The following is an 8,201-nucleotide window of genomic DNA, read 5'->3' on the forward strand; positions in this document are numbered from 1 at the left end:
CAGCTTTGTCTGAGGTTCCAAAGCCCCTCAAGTACTGGACTGGCCTATGGAAGCTTGGGGGGGCTGGTAATGAGCCTCAGAACACAAACACCTTTACAAAACCTAGATCTGGGGCTGGCCTGGTGACGTGGTGGTTGGGTTCACACTCTGCTTCAGCGACCCGGGGTTCACAGATTCGGATCCCAGGCACAGACCTGCACACCACTCATCAAGCCATGCTGTGGCAGCGTCCCACATACAAAAAATGGAGGAAGATTGGCACAGACGTTAGCTCAGGGACAATCTTCCTCAAGCAAAAAGAGGAGGATTGGCAACAGATATTAGCTCAGGGCCAATCTTCCTCGCCAAAAAGCATACCAAAAAAAACACACCGAAAACCTAGATCTGTCTGTGCACCAGAGGTTCAGGCCCAGAGAGTGGGTAGACTTCCTGGTAGGCATCAAAGGGCTCAGGATTGGGGCCCGGATGCCCCATTCTGCTCCTGGTTGTATTCTAATTTGATGTGTAATCTTAGACAATCACATTCCCTCTCTGGGCCTCAGTTTCCCCAGACCATTTCTTTTCTGTCTAAACGCCTAGCTCCTTGAAGAATGTTTGATAAATGTTTGTTGAATGGATGAATGAACCTCTGAAGTCCCTTCCAGCTCTGATATTGTGAGTCTGTAAGCTGGAGACATCTCTTTGGCAAAGAATGAGAGTGGCCAAGAATGAAACCTTAGTCCCACACCTGAGGGACCCTGAGTCACACTCCATTATGCAAGTATGATCTGCCCATTGTGGACCACCTCTCCTTTCTCTTTAGGCTAGTCCCTCATTTTCCATCTTCTCTTCTATCTCAAACATATTGTTGTGGGGTTGAATTGTGTCCCCCAGAAAAGTTATGTTCAAGTCCTAACCCCTGGTACTTGTGAAGGTGACCTTATTTGGAGAGAGGGTCTTTGTAGATGTCATCAAGTTAAGACAAGGTCCTACTGGATTAGGGTGGGCCCGCCTCCAATAGGTCTGGTGTTCTTATAAGAAGAGGGAAGTTTGGATGCAGACACACAGGGAGAAGGCCACGTGACGATGGAGACAGAGATTGGAGCGATGCATCCACAAGCCAAGGAATGCCGAGGATTGCTGGCAACCACCCAAAGCTAGGAGAGAGGCATTGAGCAAATTCTCCCTCTGAGCCCCTGAGAAAAAACCAACCCTGCTGACAGCTTGATTTGGGACTTCTGGCCTTCTGAGTCGTGAGAGAATAAATTTGTATTGTTTTAAGCCACCCAGTTTGTGGCATTTTGTTACTGCAGCCCTGGGAAACTGACATACCTATCCAAGGCCATTATTTGGAAACCAGCCCACTGATCCACGCTCAATGAGCCCTAAGAAAGCACCAGAGCCATGTCATCCCTGCAATGTTCACTGAAGATGAGTCATCGCTGTGCCTGTTGTGGGTCTCTGAAACCAAGAAGCCTGCCTGCCCCATGGGGGAAGGAGGAAGACCTTCCACATGATTATTTAGCAGGAAGAGGATGCTAGGGGGTGGGGTGGAGGGTTGCCAGCTGCTTTTCTCCCCCACTGGGGACAGCCCAAGAAAAAAAGGGGCTTTCATCACTATACGAGGATGTCACAGTCATTTACTTTCCCTCATTCAGTAAATATATGTGGATCATTTACTGTGCTGGGCGCTGGTGGAGAGCATGTGTGTATGGCTGCTGGAGGAATGCTAAAGAAATCTAACACACATTCCCTGAGTTCTATGAGCTAAACTGGATTGCAGGCCTGTGGCATGATGGGTTATTAGCATGGCCTTGGGAATCAGACAGTCCTGGCTTGAATCCTGGCTCTGCAACTGACTTCCATTGTGATCTTGGACAAGTTACTTAATCCCTCTGGGCCTTTGTCTTATTATAAGTATTAAGTAAGATGATGTATATAGCACAGAGCCGGAGTAAGTGCTCAATAAATGGCAGTTATTTTCACTATTGGAGAACAAGATGCTCCCAGAAACAGCTTAGCAAAAGAGCAAGGTGAGGGGGCCAGCGCCGTGGCCAAGTGGTTAAGTTCATGAGCTCCACTTCAGCGGGCCAGGGTTTCGCCAGTTCGAATCCTGGGCGCGGACATGGCACCGCTCATCAGGCCATGCTGAGATGGCATCCCACATGCCACAACTGGAAGGACCCACAACTAAAATTACACAACTATGTACCAGGGGGCTTTGGGGAGAAAAAAAGGAAAAATAAAATCTTTAAAAGAGCAAGGTGATTATGGTCAAGCAGGACCTGTCCAGTTCAGGCCCTCATCACATCTTGCCAGACACTATCTAACTGAACACTCAGAACAACTCTGGGAGGAAGTTAGTCCCCTTTCACAAATAATGTTACCGTGGCTCACAGATGTAAAATAACTTGGCCAAGTTCACAGAACAAGCAATGTGGCAGAGTCAGGATTCAAACTAGAGTTCCCAAGCACATGTTCTTCCTATTCCTGGACAACATTTATTTGCAAGTCAGAGGGAGAGGTGGGCAGCGTATGGTTAGGAGAGGGCCTAGAGTGGTTCGCTTAGGCTGTGGTTGCATCTTAGAAAGTACTTTGTTTGTATTGGACTTATATGTGTATTTTGTTTAATTAGAAAATACATCTCTAGTGCTTCCTATAGGATGTCCTAAGCACTTTATGTTAGTAATTCATTTAATTCTCACAAGAGGTGGGCACTGGATTATTCCCATTTTGCAAATGTGGGTACTGAGACACAGAGAGGTTAAGCAACTTTCCCAAGGTCACACACAAAATGAGTAGCATAAGCAGGAACCACACTTGCTTCTCTGGCTCCGAGGACAATACTCTCAACCACAGGTCTATACCACACTATCTTTTGGGGCGGTGGTGGTGTGTTGGCTGTTAAAGTGTGTACACGGCGGGAAGGGGAAGGATTAACACGCACAGGCCACCCTTCGGTGCTATTGCTGCAATAAGACCGTGAGTAATTTGACCCTGTAAGGTGAATGGCAGGATGGGGGCTGTTTAGCCCCCAGATTCTCTGAGTCAACAGCTTCTCATCCCTGGCCCACTTCCTGAAAACTCTTTGCACTCAGCTTTGGAAACCCTTTGAGCACAAAGAGCTCATTTCCTGTGGCTAGGAAGGACGAGATGAGTTCCTGATGACAGCTCATCTCCCTCATTAAGGCACTCATAAAAGTGTTTCAAGGAACCTGACTTATGGCTCCGCAGTTTGTCAAGATCCCCTTCTGCAAGGAGCCGCTCTGGTAATTTGGTGCTAGGAGATGTGCAGGAGAAACCAGCTCCTTTGAGTCCAGGAATTATTTATGATCCTAAGAAGAGACAATGTAATTTGAAGAGATAACAAGCCTTCACCGGCACAACAGGCTGTTTAATACACCCTGAGGGATGAGAGGCAGCTTCAGAATTCCAAAGCCAGCTAGGAAACCGTGGGTTGTCTTTTCCTAGGAAAGCTCCTGGGTCAATAACAGCTAACTCTTATGGAAGATTTACCTCCGGGCGAGGGCTCGTGCTAAGTGATTTTATACGTTAATTCATTTAATTCTCACAACATTCCTATCCTATTTTACAAATGAGGAAATTGAGGCACAGAGAGGTTAAATAACTTGCCCAAGGTGACACAGCGAGTGAGTAGGAAAGTCAGGCTTTTAAACCAAGTAGCTCTGCCTCCTCATTTGTACCTTAAACACTAGTCACAGCTCAGGAGGACACTAGGCTTTAAGTTAGCCCGGTAAGGTGAAATGTACATTTATATTCAAAATTATCTTTGATGATCCTTTAAAATGCCTACTGAATTTAGTGAATTTTAGCGAGGCACATGGCCTTGTCTAATAATTAAAGAACCACTGAGCTAAACTAAAGAAAGGAGCAGAAGGAAGGTCTATGTACAGATGTTTATGCTTTTAAACTAGCCTGCCTTTGGGGAACTCTCAGATCCCCAGGGGTGAAAATGAAGAGGCAGAGAATTATAGAGCATCCTTACCCACCTGCAGGGGTGACTCTATTCTCTTTTACTAGTTAGCGTCTGTGACCTTAATGCATATCACTTGCCACGTGCTATCTGTCTGGGTTAAAAGAGAACATAGTCACAGCTTAAGAGGAAGAGAGAGAAAGTTCCGTTAGAGAAGGGGTTTAAAAGTCCAAGCCTAAATAAAGTGAACCTGATGCAATGAGACTAGCTCTAGAGCCGGATAAACCTGGATTTAAACCCTAAATCTGCTACTTACTAGCTCTGTAACCTTGGGGAATTCGCTTAACTTCCCAAAGCCTCAGTTTCTTAATCTGTAAAATGGTCATAGCAATACTGCCGTGTTGGGAAGATTGAATTTAAAAGTTTTTAAAGTAGTGAGCTTGAGTATAAATCAGAGTAATTAAGCATCAGTTCTTGATAGCTGTTTGCCCTAAGGCAGGTCACATCACCTCTCTGAGCCTCATTTCTCCTCACCTGCAATATGGGCATAACTGTTCTGCCTGCTAACCTCACAGGTCATTGTAAAGAAACACTAAAGCACTTATACGAAGTTTGTACGACGATTTTTCTCAGCTGCTTGGTATACCTGGAATTGTGAGGAGGTGCTGGGAGACCCCTGCTGGAGAAAATAACTCAGGAGAGTCCTGGGCCTGAAGTTAGAAATGGGTTCAGATCTCCACATTTGCCAGTTAGTGTGGCTGTATGACTTTGGGTGAGTGAGCTAAACTCTCTGAGCCTCCGCTTTCCCTTCTATCAAATGGGACTAACAGTACTGACATCACAGGGTTACCCCAAGAGCCACATTCTGCAGGAAAGTGTTAGGCACGTGGTAAGCGCTCCATAAATGTTTGCTGAATCTGAATCCTTCCGAGAGGAGCCAAATTCAGCTGCTTTTCTTCCGCGGGATGGGAAAAGGGCGCGAGGTCCACGCACGCAGCTCAGGTAGGGAAGATGCTCCGGGGGAGCCACGGGACTCCAGCGCCTCCCCACTCCCCCGCCCTCCCAGCCGTTGCCATGGCCACCGGTTCAGGCCCGGAGCAGCACCTAGGCGAATTCAACCCCGCCTTTCCAGAGTGACCATTGGCTGGAGAGGCCACGTGACGCGCGCTGGTATGCTAATATATGGTAATCGCCCACGCCCCTCCTCCCGGGCCGTGTCCGAGCAGCCAGCAGGGAGCGCGGCGCCGAGCCGAGGGGGCGGGCTGAGGGGCGGCCCCCGGGAGAGAGCGGCCAGGTGGAGGAGGAGCGCGAACGCGACCGCAGGTAACGGGCGGGCGCGTGCGCGCTGGGGCCGGCTCGCGGCGGCACGGCCGCGCGCGGGGGACTCGGGCGGCTGCACCGCCGGCTTAACCCTTTGGGCGCCCAGCTGTCACGGCCGGGCCGGGGCGCGGCGGCCGCGCCGGGCCGCGCGGGGCGGGGCACTGCGGTGGCCACGGGCCGGCGGGCGGCCTGCCCCGGGAGCCGCGACATGAGGCCCCCGCCCCGGGACCGAGCAGTCCGGGCCGGCGGACCGACCGGCTGCGGGGGATGCGGGGCCGGGGCTTGCGGGAGGCTGCGGGGAAGCGGCTGAAGCCCCGGCCCTCGCGCGGTTTCTCCGGGGGGCCGAGCCCCGCCCGCGCCGCCCCAGCCCGTGGCCTTGAGCGGCCTGCGTCTCCTCCGCTCGTCCCGCCGCGTGGGAGACCCGGGGATCGGGCCTGACCTCGGCGCCCCCAGCTCAGCCGCGGCCTGACGGCCCCATCGCCGGGCACTTTCGACCTGGAGTCAAGCTGGGGTCCCCTGGGACACGAAGGCAAGATTGGTGCTTGGGGGGCACCAGAAGAAGGAACTGGGGATTGTCGGTGCTGGGAGGAGAGGACAATCCCCTAAAGGAAAAGCAGGCCCCAAGATTTGCCAGGTTTGAAAAAGGGGGATGCCCAAGAAAGGCACTGGTCCCTTGTTTTCTGTGCTGAGTGATGACCTGACACTCATGGGGTAAGGTCACTGCCGGACACCTGGACTGGGTCTGTCATGTCCAGAGGAAGCGGCTGTTTTGCGTGTTTCTAACAAATTTCTTGTAAGGCAAGGTCTAAATCATCTTCCTCCCTCCCCCTCCTCCTAGGTTTGCTCCAGAAGTGTGTTCTTTAATTACCCCCTGACCCCCCACCACCAATTCACTAAGATTGGTGGCAGCTTTAGGCTTATGGCGTAATTTAGCTTTCACTACAATAAAAATGGTAGGATGGGCCGTGCACCACTAATGTTAAGCTTGCTCTGGGAGCTTCTTGGAAGGGGGGGGGGGGAGGGGGCGGAGGGGGGGGGATGTTTCTATCACCCATGCAGATGAAAAACTGGCTAATGTGCCAGTGATATCAATAGAATTTTCTTTTATGAGCCTAAAGTCGTTTCTTCTAAATCAAGGAAAAACGTGGTTACACATGAAAAGTACCAGGAACCAATTTGATTTTTGCAAGCGTGGTGCAAACTGCGCTTTCATGTTGCTCTTGATGTCTTTTATCACACAACAAACACTTGCTATATGCCAGGCACTCTGCTATGTCCTGGGAATGCAAAGATGAATATGATAATTACTCCTTGTCCTCCAAGAAGTGGTGGGAGAGACAAAATTGCCAGGAAAAGTGATAAAAAGCATAATAGACATATATAAAGAGCTGTGGAAGCAGAGGAGGGAACAATTAGCTGTCTGAGAGAGTCAGGGAAGGCTTTCCAGGGAAGAACATGTTTAAGGAAGGTCTTGAAGGATGAATAGGAGTTTGCCTTGCGGAAAAGATTGGGAAGGACAGGAAGGGCAGCCAACACAGAGGAAACAGTGAATACAGGCACTTAAAGAGTATGGATATGTCTAGGCAGTGGCTTTATATTGCAGCCATGGCCTTCTTCCTTTCTCCATAAAGTAATTTCCCAAAGATAACCTAGAATTTCTAATCCCCACCACAATTTTCAGGTGGCATTTTTCCTTCATATTGCTCTTCTCCCCCACTTTTTCCCCTCATTAGTTTTTCTGAGCCTCACTTCTGGTCTTTGTCACTCATATCTTTCCAAATAAGGGCCCAACATGTGGAGATGGCAAAGAGATCGTTTTTGGCAGCTCCAGGATAGAGGGCCTGAAAACTGGGCAAATGTGTGTGGCACCAGAGGTATCACCCCAGGAAGGCAAAACTAAACCATCCAATAAGAGGAAAATCCAAGTCCTAACAAGGGAAGTGATGCTGAATGTCAAATCTGTGAGGTCAAATTTGTGAGATGGGGGGAAATGGGTAATAAGACCAGAAGCTGGAGGGATCTGGAGCAAGAGAGGATCTGGACTGTGAGATGGGTCAGGACAAGCAGTTCTGGACTGAGACCGTGAATCATGCAGAAATGATAGAGCCCACAGTCAGGTGGTGCCAGCCGTGGAGAACAAGGCTGGATCTGATGGCTTCGAGCCACTCTGCAGAAACGGACAGCGCCATGCCCTCCATAGAATATTGCCAGTACTTCTTTCTGTTCTCGCTCCCTCCTTGCTATCATCCTCTTTGGATCCCAGTTTCCACCCATGATTCACTTTTAGTGGGGTTCTTTTACTGAGGTCTTAGCTACCAGAGCAGAGAAAATCCCATTCTGCTGCCTTAGCATCCACCTCTAGAACTATAAATAGTCCATTTCACTTCATAAGCCATCATCTAGCCAGCCTATTTTTACTTCCTGATCCTTTGGAAACAGCAAGGATGGGCCCAGAGGTGGTAAAGTGGACCTCATTCCCAAACTCACCTAATGTTTGAATCAGATAAAGGCCTTTTAGCTTCACTTAAACCAAAATTTGTTTTTAGAATGGATTGCCGTGAATTTTTGGCAAATCCCCTGTCTTGAACTATATTACCGATCAAGCCGTGTAAAGAAGGTGACGCTGGGGTGCCTAATGTGCACGGTTGAGACGGACAGTTCTGTGAGTGCAAGAGAATCACAGGTGCTGTGGAAACCATCAGTCAGCATGCTTACTGAGCGCCTGCTTGTGTGCAAATACCGTGCTGTATTTGTGCTTAGGAAGAGACAGGGAGATGAGAGAGGTGCTGTCGTCTGGGCATTATTCTCAGGCACAGGATTTGGATCCCAGTTCTTCCAGTTCCTTGCTACGTGACTTGGGCAAGTTATTTGACTGCATTTCCTCATCTGTAATAATGCCACCTACCTCATATAGTTGTGAGGATTGAATGTGAAGCAGTAATCCAGTACATTTTCAAAGGGCTGCTTA

The 8,201-nt window shown here is 49.4% G+C and overlaps 1 protein-coding gene across 4 annotated transcripts in view; it reads left to right on the forward strand.

Annotated features, from left to right (window-relative positions):
* Window positions 1-5,121: 5,121 nt before the first annotated feature.
* PHC2 (polyhomeotic homolog 2) overlaps window positions 5,122-8,201 on the forward strand; it is a 110,485-nt gene continuing 107,405 nt past the window's right edge. For 2 of the 4 annotated variants that reach the window (XM_070510401.1, XM_070510402.1), the window contains exon 1: window positions 5,122-5,236. The gene's annotated coding sequence lies outside the window, so the exon portion shown is untranslated. The remainder of the gene's footprint in view (window positions 5,237-8,201) is intronic. The other 2 variants (XM_044770295.2, XM_014837878.3) reach the window with 2 other exon arrangements.

Source organism: Equus asinus, chromosome 5 (genome assembly GCF_041296235.1).
Source record: "Equus asinus isolate D_3611 breed Donkey chromosome 5, EquAss-T2T_v2, whole genome shotgun sequence".
In the NCBI taxonomy this organism is placed as follows: domain Eukaryota; kingdom Metazoa; phylum Chordata; class Mammalia; order Perissodactyla; family Equidae; genus Equus; species Equus asinus.